Genomic DNA, 13,669 nt, shown 5'->3' with positions numbered 1-13,669 from the left:
CCAAGCTACCATTTGCAGTAAGTAGTGCCTTTCAACCAAGCCACACCCAAGCTACCATTTGCAGTAAGTAGTGCCTTTCAACTTCATGCCACCATTTGCAGTAAGTAATGCCTTTCAACTTCAAGCCAATGCACCCACGCCCCCCATTTGCAGTACGTAGTGCCTTTCAACTTCAAGACACACCCAATACATCATTTGCAGGAAGTAGTGCCTTTCAACTTCAAGTCAAAGCTCCCAAGCCACCATTTGCAGTAAGTGGTGTCTTTCAACTTCAAGCCATCATTTGCAGTAAGTAGTGCCTTTCAACCTCATGCCACCATTTGCAGTAAGTAACGCTTCAACTTCAAGCCATTGCACCCAAGCCACCATTTGCAGTAAGTACTGTCTTTCAACTGCAAGCCAAAGCACCCAAGCCACCATTTGCAGTAAGTAGTGTCTTTCAACTTCATGCCATCATTTGCAGTAAGTAGTGCCTTTCAACTTCAAGCCACAATTTGCAGTAAGTAGTGCCTTTCAACTTCAAGCCACACCCAAGCCACCATTAGCAGTAAGAGGTGCCTTTCAACTTCAAGTCAAAGCTCCCAAGCCACCATTCGCAGTAAGTAGTGCCTTTCAACTTCATGCCACCATTTGCAGTAAGTAGTGCCTTTCAACTTCAAGCCAAAGCAACCAAGCCACCATTTGCAGTAAGTAGTCCCTTTCAACTTCAAGCCAAAGCAACCAAGCCACCATTTGCAGTAATAGTGCCTTTCAACTTCAAACCAAAGCTCCCAAGCCACCATTTGCAGTAATTAGTGACTTTCAACTTCAAGCCAAAGCAACCAATCCACCATTTGCAGTAAGTAGTGCGTTTCAACTTCATGCCACCATTTGCAGTAAGTAGTCCCTTTCAACTTCAAGCCAAAGCAACCAAGCCACCATTTGCAGTAATAGTGCCTTTCAACTTCAAACCAAAGCTCCCAAGCCACCATTTGCAGTAATTAGTGACTTTCAACTTCAAGCCAAAGCAACCAATCCACCATTTGCAGTAAGTAGTGCGTTTCAACTTCATGCCACCATTTGCAGTAAGTGGTGTCTTTCAACTTCAAGCTACACCCAAGCCACCATTTGCAGTAAGTAGTGCCTTTCAACTTCAAGCCAAAACAACCAAGCCACCATTTGCAGTAAGTAGTGACTTTCAACTTCAAGCCAAAGCAACCAAGCCACCATTTGCAGTAATAGTGCCTTTCAACTTCAAACCAAAGTTCCCAAGCCACCATTTGCAGTAAGTAGTGACTTTCAACTTCAAGCCAAAGCAACCAATCCACCATTTGCAGTAAGTAGTGCATTTCAACTTCATGCCACCATTTGCAGTAAGTGGTGTCTTTCAACTTCAAGCCACACCCAAGCCACCATTTGCAGTAAGTAGTGCCTTTCAACTTCAAGCCAAAACAACCAAGCCACCATTTGCAGTAAGTAGTGACTTTCAACTTCAAGCCAAAGCAACCAAGCCACCATTTGCAGTAATAGTGCCTTTCAACTTCAAGCCAATGCACCCACACCCCCATTTGCAGTAAGTAGTGCCTTTCAACTTCAAGCCACACCCAAGCCATCATTTGCAGGAAGTAGTGCCTTTCAACTTCAAGCCACAATTTGCAGTAAGTAGTGCCTTTCAACTTCAAGTGAAAGCTCCCAAGCCACCATTTGCAGTAATAGTGCCTTTCAACGTCAAGCCAAAGCAACCAATCCACCATTTGCAGTAAGTAGTGCCTTTCAACTGCAAGCCAAAGCAACCAAGCCACCATTTGCAGTAATAGTGCCTTTCAACTTCAAGACACACCCAATACATCATTTGCAGGAAGTAGTGCCTTTCAACTTCAAGCCAAAGCTCCCAAGCCACCATTTGCAGTAAGTAGTGCCTTTCAACTTCATGCCACCATTTGCAGTAAGTAGTGCCTTTCAATTTCAAGACACACCCAAGCCATGCCAACCAGGAGGAATGGGGAGGGGGGGGGGGGGGGGGGACTTTCTGGAGCGCTAGTATGAACCATTTTAGAACCAATAGACTTTTTTTTTGCAAGCTTTAGAACCAATAGACATTTTTTGCAAGCTTTAGAACCAATGGACATTTTTTTGCAAGCTTTAGAACCAATAGACATTTTTTGCAAGCTTTAGAACCAATAGACATTTTTTTGCAAGGTTTAGAACCAATAGACATTTTTTGCAAGCTTTAGAACCAATAGAGACACTTTTTGCAAGCTTTAGAACCAATAGACATTTTTTTTGCAAGCTTTAGAACCAATAGACACATTCTGCAAGCATTTTAGAACCACTAAGGGCACTTACATTTGAGTAGACATATGTTCAGTGTTATTCACAGCTCAGAGAAACGTGACCCTCTGCCTTCCTCCAGCTTGCAGACACTGGTTGAGGCACACCACTTCCTGGTTTTATAGTCCCTCCCCCCTGCCGCCATCGGGGGCAGCAGAGAGAATGGGGAATTTTGTAAAAACATTAATATATCTGTCATTTTTAATCGACGGGAAAAATCCTCGGCACACATGCGGCGGAGGGGGGCTCTGAGCAAGGTGGCCAAAAATGACGGCCGTAGGTGGCGGCGTTCTCTCGGAAATCGCAGCACAGATCGCCAAAACCGGTCAAGAACAGAGTTTTAGTAATATAGATAGGAATGTTTTGTCAGGTTCTCAAGATTATGCAAACAGTACACTCTGAAAGGTGGATTGAGTCAGTGTTAGGAACCTCTGGATTTATCTGCACTATGGGATCATTCAAACTTCAAAGCCATGGTCAATTCCATGATAGACTGATGGCTTTGTATTCCTCAGATATGTCAAGCCTATATTACCACTGAGACAACTTTCATGTCTAATAATGCCTTGTACAAAAACTCATTCATTACCAATGCAAATCTGTTCACTGCAGATCTATTTTATTTTTACTCAATTTCCTAAATTCACCTGCAGATAGACACAAAATACTGGTGTAACTCAACAGGACAGGTAGCATCTCTGGATAGAAGGAATGGGTGATGTTTTGGGTCAAGACCCTTCTTCAGACGCTCCAGTCCCTACAGAGTTACTCCAACATTTTGTGTCTTTCTTCGGTGTAAACCAGTATCTGCAGTTCCTTCCTATATTAACCGTTTTCTTCACAGTAAGATTAACTGCAATATTAAACACGCATTCATTGAACAATATCTTCAGGAAGATAAGTACAAATATGTAAATGGCAACAAATGAACAATTTGTGTTTTATGACTGAAAGAAGAGTTCTTTATAGAACTAGAAGAAATATGTATTTTGCAAAGATTTGCCAGATAATTAAAAAATTATGATCTGCAAGTTGATGTCATTGTCATCACCTTATTTGAACTGTTGAATCAGATAGCAATGGATAAAATCAGACAGAATTACCTTGGTTAATGCAGGCTCCAAAACTCAAGTAAGAATCATAAGCCAAGTGACTTATGCTTATGCGTATATTTCATCACGCAGAGTATGAGAGAAATGATACAGAATGGTACTACAGTCTACCCTCGTTATTATGGATTTCTAATCATCAGTCTGAAGAAGGGTCTCAACCCGAAACTTCACCCATTCCTTCTCTCCAGAGCTGCTGCCTGTCCCGCTGACTTTCTCCAGCATTTTGTGTTTACCTTCTCTTATGAGAGATTTTGGTTAAAGCGGACAAAATAGCGGAAGGACGAGGATCCACAAACCCGTCTTCATCGATGGGACGGTGATGGGGAGACTCAAAAACTTCTCATTTCTGGGCGTGCACATCTCCAAAGATCTGTCCTAGATCTAGTACATTGATGCACTCATAAAGGAAGTCCATCAATGTGTCAACTTCCTTCGAAGAGTGATGAGATTCGGTACGTCGAAGAATTCTCTCTTGATCTTATACAGAAGTGCAGTAGAGAGCACATAGTCTGATTGCATCACAGCCTGCTTCAGCAACTCGACACCCAAAAACAAAGAAAATTGAAAAAAAGTGGTGAACACTGCCCGGTCCATCATTGGTACTGTCCTCCCCACCATCGAAAGGATCTACAGGAGTCACCGGCTCAAAAAGGCAGCCAGCATCATCAAAGACCCACACCACACTGACACACTCTCATTTCACTCCTGCCACCAGGAAGAAGGAGCCTGAAAACAATAACGTGATGGTTCAGGAACACCAACTTCCTTACAATCATCAGGCTATTAAACACTACAACCTCCAAATAGGCTCCTATGTTGTTTATTATGGGTGTTACAGGGTACTATGTTTACATATCTGTTGTCCTGCTGTGTAAAAATGTCATTCTTCCGTTTCGGTACATATGACAGTAAAACCCTCCCGTTCTCTCTCCCTTGAAATCAGTTGTAACTGAGCCGTCCATTCATATCAGACTATTTCATCTACAAAAGGTAAATTAAATGTAAACTTTAAAAAAATGTATTTACAATGTTTAAAATATTATGGATTTTGTGTCCTTTCCTCTTTATAGTGTGTGGTTTAGTGTATGTTTATTGGCTGTTTGTCCAATACTGTACATATTTACCAGCCCCCCCCCTTTACTTACTTGGTTAAAGTGGACAATCGACAATAAAGGCCTGTTATAACAAGGGTTATCTACACTAATGAATCATTTAAATTATGTAATTGTGGATCCTTTCATTCCCAATTGACAGTTCCAATTTAGGTGTCATACTTTCCACAGGATTAGCGCAAGATGGATATTTGTGTAGCTCAGCACCTATAAGGGACCAATTGGGTGAAGTCCTGGAATCTAGTACCTTAATAATAATAATAATGGATGGGATTTATATAGCGCCTTTCTAATACTCAAGGCGCTTTACATCGCATTATTCATTCACTCCTCAGTCACACTCGGTGGTGGTAAGCTACTTCTGTAGCCACAGCTGCCCTGGGGCAGACTGACGGAAGCGTGGCTGCCAATCTGCGCCTACGGCCCCTCCGACCACCACCAATCACTCACACACATTCACACACATTCACACACAGGCAAAGGTGGGTGAAGTGTCTTGCCCAAGGACACAACGACAGTATGCACTCCAAGCGGGATTCGAACCGGCTGCCTTCCGGTTGCCAACCGAACACTTAGCCCATTGTGCCATCTGTCGTCCCACCTTGCAGAGCACTACTGGATTCAGCACCAAAAGGAGCCTTTATAACCTAAAACAGAGATATGATGTGTTGTTGGCTGCGCTGCTGAATGCGGTACCTGGCGTGAACTCCTGCCCTTCCCTGCTGGCTGCATCAGAAAACTAGGCGCTGGGAAGCTGGTGCAAATTCCTGCCTTCCCTGTTGTTGCATGTTGGTGTGCTGGGAAACTTGGTGGGACTCCGTCAATGAATCACCCAATTGCTTTGTGTGCACAGGCTGCCTGTGAGAGTGGATGTTGACAAATACCCACTCTGGTCAAACGAAAGTGAAAGTTCCTGGAATTTGTGAGATAATGGCAAATTGGATCCAAAATGGACTGTGGCAGAAAGCAAATGTTAAGGTTGATGAGTGCTGTTGTGATGGATATGAATTATCAGAGTAGTCGATAGTGCTCAAAATGCATCCCTTGCTTTTTGTAATATGGACTTAAGTGGAGGGAGAATAAGAAAGATTGTTGCAGGTGTAACAATAGTTGTCCATGTGGTTGACAGTGTAGAGGCAGGATTTAGAATGCAGGAAGATATAGAAAAGTCAGTTTGGTGCAATATTGAGAAGTGGAATCTATTCCAGAGAAGTGCAAGGACATGGATTTGGCCACAAGGGAGGACCGAGTGACGTGGTGGAACAGAAGATCCTTCAGGGTAACAGAACAGGTCAATAACTAGACTGAAAAGGACACTTGGGGTGGTTTGTGTAGGAAGGAACTGCAGATGCTGGTTTAATCCAAAGATAGACACAAGATGCTGGAGTAACTCAGCACAACAGGCAGCATCTCTGGAGAGAAGGAATGGGTGACGTTTTGGGTAGAGACCATTCTTCAGACCGAGGACTTGGGATGGTTTCCTTTATTAGACAACATAAGAGTGGAGAGATTATGCTGGAATTGTATACTGTGTAATGTTAAGTATCTTTAAATGAGAAATTAAATTTATTTCAATCGGTTTCCTGTAATGTGGCGACCAGAATTGTACATGGTACAAGTACTCTCGCTACTACTGCTCTACTTATTGAAAATGATATTCCCTACATATTGAAAATGATATTCCCTTCAATGCCTCTACAATTCCCTTTTGAAAGTCATGATTGCCCATGCTTTCAGCATTTTAACAGATGGAAATTTTCAGATTTTTTCTAAATAAATGATTTTCCTCACATTCAGGGCATCACATTATTGCAATTGTTAGAGCTGTAGTCTCACAGCACCAGAAAACCATTTGGTCCTGATCTTGTCTGTGTGGAATTTGTGTGTTCCCCGTCTGACCTCGTGGGTTTTCTCCGGAAGGTCCAGTTTTTTTAGATTAGATTAGATTACCTTTTATTGTCATTCAGACCGAAGTCTGAACGAAATTGAAGCAGTCATACATACAATACAATACAATAAAAAAACAACAATAAACACATATTAACATCCACCACAGTGAGTCCACCCAACATCTCCTCACTGTGATGGAGGCAAAAGTCTTAGGTCTCCAGTCTCTTCCCACCTCTTCTCCCTCTGCGCTGAGGCGATACCCCCCGGGCGATGTTACAACTGTCCCGCGGCTCAAACACCGCGGCCCGGGGTGGTCGAAGCTGCCGCCCACCAGTACTGCTGACGCAGCCGCTGGCCCGCGGCCGAACCCCGGACTCAGGCCACCACCGCCAGAATACCGTCCCAGCCCCGAGCCGGATCGCCCTCACGTGAGTGCCGTTACCGCCTCAGCCTCGCGCCAGGCCGCCCCGACTGGGCGCCGCTCCTCCCTCGGGCTGGGCCGCCCCGACTGGGCGCCGCTCCTCCCTCGGGCTGGGCCGCCCCGACTGGGCGCCGCTCCTCCCTCGGGCTGGGTCGCCCCGACTGGGCGCCGCTCCTCCCTCGGGCTGGGCCACCCCGACTGGGCGCCGCTCCTCCCTCGGGCTGGGCCGCCCCGACTGGGCGCCGCTCCTCCCTCGGGCTGGGCCGCCCCGACTGGGCGCCGCTCCTCCCTCGGGCTGGGCCGCCCCGACTGGGCACCGCTCCTCCCTCGGGCTGGGAACGCCGTACCCCCCCGAGCTCGGCCACTCCACCCACATGCCAAAGACCGGCAGGTTTGTAGGTTAATTAGCTTCTGTAAATTGCCCCAGGTGTCGAGGGAGTGGATGTGAAATGGGATATCATAGCACTAGAGTGAATGGAAGATCTGTGGTTGGCATGGACTCAGTGAGTCCTGTTTCCATGCTGTATCTTTTAATCAAATCAATCTATCCCCATCACTTTGAAGGATTTTGTATTGTGGTCTTTAAACAATGGGAACACCTTCTTTCTAGTTACCCTATCTACATCCATCAGGATATTGATCTCAAATTTTCTCTCACCCCAGAATCTTAATTAGTAGGAGAGAGACAGTGGTCAAAATGGCAGATCTCCCAGGACGAGGTTATCCCATTGCAGTTCGAGTGCGCTGACGCCTGCAAGATACTCAACTGCAAAATTTGTGGCAGTGGGGGACTGCGCTTGCATTAATAAAAAAGGGTGGCACAGTGGCACGGCAGTAGAGTTGCTGTCTTACAGCGCCAGGAACTGGGTTCAATCCTGACTATGGATGCTGTCTGTACGGAGTTTGTACGTTCTACCTGTGACCTTGTAGATTTTTACTGGGTGCTCCAGTTCCCTCCCACACTCCAAAGACATAAAAGTTAATTAGCTTCAGTAATATAGTAAATTTTCCCTAGTGTGTAGAATAGTGAGAATGTACGGTGTGATCTCTTGTCCGCATGGACTTGGTGGGCTGAAGGGCCTGTTTCCACTCTGTATCTCTAAAGTCTAAGTCTTCTGTAGGCTGGAGGATAAAATCACATATCCCTAAAACTATTTAGCAATTTTTTTTCTGCACAACTCCTGGACCTTTTATATCCTCCCAACATTGTGGAGAACATAAATGGATGCAATACTAAAGTTATGGACTAACCAGTGTATTATAAAGGTTTGACATAGCCCCTCGCAGCTTCTCTATTTTATCCCTCTAACCAAAATTGTAAATGCTTCACTTACTGCTCTCTCAAAGTGCCCTGTCATTGTCAAATATTTATGCAAATTTGCAGCAAAGTAGCTGTGTTTATATGCACCTTTGAGAATTGTGCCATTTAGTAAGCATTGACTCGTCTCATTTTTTTCACCAATTTGTATCACTTCACACTTGTCTGCACTAAATTTCATCTGTCACTTGTCTGGGCATTCTGCCAGCTTATCTGTATCTTATGGTAGTCTATTTACTATCAGCGTGATGCCTGCCGTACCTCCAAGCTTGGTGATGCTGACACATTTTTGAAATTTCACCCCACATATCCACATTCAAGCTACTAATATATATCCCAAAAGCACCAAACGCTACAAGCACTGACCCCAGAGTAACACTAGTACATTCTATCAACCTGTCAGAACAACCATGTAATATGAAGGATGTGTAGGAAGGAACAGCAGTTGTTGGTTTAAACCGAACATAGACTCAAAAAGCTGGAGTAACTCAGCGGGTCAAACAGCATCTCTGGGGAAATGAATATGATGTTTCAGGTCGAGACCCTTCTTCAGACTGAAAAGTCACCTATCCCTTTTTTTCCAGAGATACTGTCTGACCCGTTGAGTTATTCCAGCTTTATGTGTCAACCATGTAATATGACTTTTTTTTTCCTGTCCTTAGATTCTTTTTGTTAAATTTTTACTGCCAATCCAGCATGCGTCTCATTTCTGTAAAACAGCTTTTTATGTAAGACTTTGTAAAATGCCTTCTGAAAATCAATCCAGGTGGTTTCCAATGTATTCCAACAATATTGGGCAGATAAAAAATACAAAATTAAAAGTTTGAGGAAGCACGTGATTATTCCTCCTCCTCCTGTTTCTTGTGTTCTTATTGCATTGCACGGCCAGAGATAGACTGAGGGTGAGTAGAGGATAGCCGAACGTCAATAAGGCATTTTACCGAGCATTTCCTTCAATAGAATGAATTGAGGAATTACTCAACTGGACATACACCCAAAGTTTAAATTTTCATTTAAAAATTTGATTATGACGTATTCAAGCGAGATCCACTAAGTACCAAAGTGGACATTGATCTTCTTCAATCTATTTTACAGACATTTAAACCCGACAACTTTTGTTTCATGAAGTGCCTGGAAACAACCGTTTGTTTCCTTGCATATGGAAGGAAAATTTGGCCAAGTTGGGCACCAGAAATCTAAGCAAGTACTTAGGTCTTCTGAGATTTTCTATCAAACACTGTGATCTCAGAAGTGGTCACCAAAAGAAAAGTTAATTCTAGTATTCTGGATGAATCAGGAGGACAAACAATTCCCTCCAACACCACATCACTCACAGTTCTTTGTCAGAATTCAGGTTCCATGGATGGCACTTCTTCTTCTTCTTGCGTATGGCGTGCACAGCCTAAAGTTGTAGGACAACGTTCTTTTGATCTTATTTGATTGTGCACGCCAGGTTGATTGCATTCGTCGAAACAAGGCGGACCACGTGAAGGTTGCAATCTCCCACCCCATGGATAGCACTCATTTCAGTTAAGAAAACCAAGACATTCTGATCCTAAAAATATTATATGCATAATCTTTAGTCATCGTAGTCAGTGTAATGAGACAATCATGTTTTTAATTTGAATATTATGACTACAATCATCTTAATGAAAGATTATGCAAAGTTGGCTATCAAGTCAACATTTCTGTCATATTTTCAAGCTCAGTGTATTCATGTAAATTGAAGTGGAGTCCTGGAGGTATCTAACCAGCTTTATTGCTTGTTCTCTTCTTTAAATATGCAGCAGTTTGACAGCTCATCTCAGTAATTAAGAAGACCTTCAATGCTACAGGAATTCTCTGGTCCCAGCACTGCAAGGATCTAAGTAGCCTTCCTTTACTGATTATAAACAGCAAAAGGTAATAAACTCAAATCCACTAAGTAAGGCATCTTGAAAGCATAAACAAGCAAGACCAACAAATAGAGGTGTAAAGCCAAACTGCAGGAGAATTTTTAAACTATTTTTTTGTAGGAAGGAACTGCTGATGCAGGTTTACACTGAAGATAGGCAGTGAAAAAGCTGGAGTAACTCATCTCAGGTGAAAAGGAATAGGTGACGTTTCGGTTTATTTTGTTTGAAATAGCCTATTTTCTTGGAAAAGCATATAACCATATAACCATATAACAATTACAGCACGGAAACAGGCCATCACGGCCCTACAAGTCCGTGCCGAACAGCTTTTTTCCCTTAGTCCCACCTGCCTGCACTCATACCATAACCCTCCATTCCCTTCTCATCCATATGCCTATCCAATTTATTTTTAAATGATACCAACGAACCTGCCGCCACCACTTCCACTGGAAGCTCATTCCACACCGCTACCACTCTCTGAGTAAAGAAATTCCCCCTCATGTTACCCCTAAACTTCTGTCCCTTAATTCTGAAGTCATGCCTCTTGTTTGAATCTTCCCTATTCTCAAAGGGAAAAGCTTGATCACATCAACTCTGTCTATCCCTCTCATCATTTTAAAGACCTCTATCAAGTCCCCCCTTAACCTTCTGCGCTCCAGAGAATAAAGACCTAACTTATTCAACCTATCTCTGTAACTTAGGTGTTGAAACCCAGGCAATATTCTAGTAAATTTCCTCTGTACTCTCTCTATTTTGTTGACATCCTTCCTATAATTGGGCGACCAAAATTGTACACCATACTCCAGATTTGGTCTCACCAATGCCTTGTACAATTTTAACATTACATCCCAGCTTCTATACTCAATGCTCTGATTTATAAAGGCTAGCATACCAAAAGCTTTCTTTACCACCCTATCTATATGAGATTCCACCTTCAAGGAACTATGCACGGTTATTCCCAGATCCCTCTGTTCAACTGTATTCTTCAATTCCCTACCATTTATCATGTACGTCCTATTTTGATTTGTCCTGCCAAGGTGTAACACCTCACATTTATCAGCATTAAACTCCATCTGCCATCTTTCAGCCCATTTTTCCAAATGGCCTAAATCACTCTGTAGACTTTGGAAATCCTCTTCATTATCCACAACACCCCCTATCTTGGTATCATCTGCATACTTACTAATCCAATTTACCACCCCTTCATCCAGATCATTGATGTACATGACAAACAACAAAGGACCCAACACAGATCCCTGAGGCACCCCACTAGTCACCTGCCTCCAACCCGACAAACAGCCATCCACCATTACCCTCTGGCTTCTCCCATTCAGCCACTGCTGAATCCATCTTGCTATTCCTGCATTTATACCCAACAGTTTAACCTTCTTAACCAACCTTCCATGAGGAACCTTGTCAAAGGCCTTACTAAAGTCCATATAGACAACATCCACTGCTTTACCCTCGTCAATTTCCCTAGTAACCTCTTCAAAAAATTCAAGAAGATTAGTCAAACATGACCTTCCAGGCACAAATCCATGTTGACTGTTCCTAATCAGACCCTGTTTATCCAGATGCTTATATATATTATCTCTAAGTATCTTTTCCATTAATTTGCCCACCACTGAAGTCAAACTAACAGGTCTATAATTGTTAGGTTTACTCTTAGAACTCTTTTTAAACAATGGAACAACCTGCGCAGTACGCCAATCCTCGGGGACTATTCCCGTTTCTAATGACATTTGAAATATTTCTGTCATAGACCCGGCTATTTCTACACTAACTTCCCTCAATGTCCTAGGGAATATCCTGTCAGGACCTGGAGACTTATCCACTTTTATATTTTTCAAAAGTGTCAGTACTTCTTTTACTTTGAAACTCATAGTATCCATAACTACTCTACTCGTTTCCCTTACCTCACATAATTCAATATCCTTCTCCTTTGTGAATACCGAAGAAAAGAAATTGTTCAATATCTTCCCCATCTCTTTTGGCTCTGCAGATAGCTGCCCAATCTGTTTCTCCAATGGACCAATTTTATCCCTCGTTATCCTTTTGCTATTAATATAGCTGTAGAAACCCTTTGGATTTACTTTCACCTTACTTGCCAAAGCAACCTCATATCTTCTTTTAGCTTTTCTAATTTCTTTCTTAAGATTCTTTTTACATTCCTTATACTTCACAAGCACCTCATTTACTTCATGCTGCCTATAATTATTGTAGATCTCCCTCTTTTTCCGAACAAGATGTCCAATTTCCCTTGAAAACCAGGGCTCTTTCCAATTTTTTACTGTTTCCTTTCAACCGAACAGGAACATAAAGATTCTGTACTCTTAAAATTACCCCTTTAAATGTCCACCATTTCTCTTCTACATCTTTCCCATAAAACAAAATGTCCCAGTCCACTCCTTTTAAATCATCTCGCATCTCATCAAAGTTAGCCTTTCTCCAATCAAAAATCTCAACCCTAGGTCCAGTTCTGACCTTCTCCATAATTATATTGAAACTAATGGTATTGTGATCACTGGACCTGAAGTGCTCCCCAACGCATACCTCCGCCCCCTGTCCCGTCTCATTTCCTAACAGGAGGTCCAGCACTGCCCCTCCTCTAGTAGGTACCTCTATGTATTGCTGCAAAAAACTATCCTGCACACATTTTACAAACTCCAAACCATCCAGTCCATTTACAGAATGTGTTTCCCAGTCTATGTGTGGAAAGTTGAAATCTCCCACAATCACTACCTTGTGCTTACTACTAATATCTGCTATCTCCTTACATATTTGCTCTTCCAATTCTGGTTCCCCATTTGGTGGTCTATAATACACCCCTATAAGTGTTGCTACACCTTTCCCACTTCTCAGTTCCACCCAAATATCCTCCCTAGATGAGCCCTCCAATCTATCCTGCCAAAGCACTGCTGTAATATCTTCCCTGACTAGCAATGCAACACCTCCACCTCTTGCCCCTCCAATTCTATCACACCCTAGGTCCAGTTCTGACCTTCTCCATAATTATATTGAAACTAATGGTATTGTGATCACTGGACCCGAAGTGCTCCCCAACGCATACCTCCGCCACCTGTCCCGTCTCATTTCCTAACAGGAAAATTTAGAAAAATTGAGCTAGAGAATATGCTCTTTGGCCCACAATATCTGTGTTGAGCATGATGCAAAATAAACTATTCCCATCTGTGCATGCAATCCATATCTCATCCAAAAGCATCATCAAACCTGGACTGATGTTTTCTGGTAGAGAAGCCTGGAGTTTTTTCGCAGGAACTAATTATGATGGATTACAGAGCAGTGTAGTCACTGAGAACACCACGATTCCTGCTGCTTGCAAGCTATCATCTTGTCTATGTGCTGTTGATGCAAGGGTTTTCTCTGTGGATCTTGAAGCCTGTGACAGTGATTTTCTTTAGGCAGTAGCACCGTTGCCACCATTGTTTTTGGGCTAGATTGATGGACATAGTAGTGGATTAAGTTGTGGTCAACGAACGGTCATTAATACCCATTCCTTCCCCCCAGAGATGCTGTCTGTCCCACTGAGCCACTCCAGTATTTTGTGTCTATCTTCAGTCATTAATACCTGTTAAGGCACAAATAGCTAG

At 42.9% G+C, this 13,669-nt stretch overlaps 1 protein-coding gene and 1 pseudogene across 1 annotated transcript in view; one reads left to right on the top strand and one right to left on the bottom strand.

Annotated features, from left to right (window-relative positions):
- Positions 1-13,669, bottom strand: part of grm5 (glutamate metabotropic receptor 5) — a 178,400-nt gene that overhangs the window by 29,602 nt on the left and 135,129 nt on the right. The gene's annotated exons all lie outside the window — the stretch shown is intronic.
- On the top strand, positions 7,509-7,645 carry LOC116974769 (annotated as a pseudogene).

Source organism: Amblyraja radiata, chromosome 6 (assembly GCF_010909765.2).
Source record: "Amblyraja radiata isolate CabotCenter1 chromosome 6, sAmbRad1.1.pri, whole genome shotgun sequence".
Taxonomy (NCBI): Eukaryota; Metazoa; Chordata; class Chondrichthyes; order Rajiformes; family Rajidae; genus Amblyraja; species Amblyraja radiata.
This window is presented reverse-complemented; position numbering and strand designations above follow the sequence as displayed.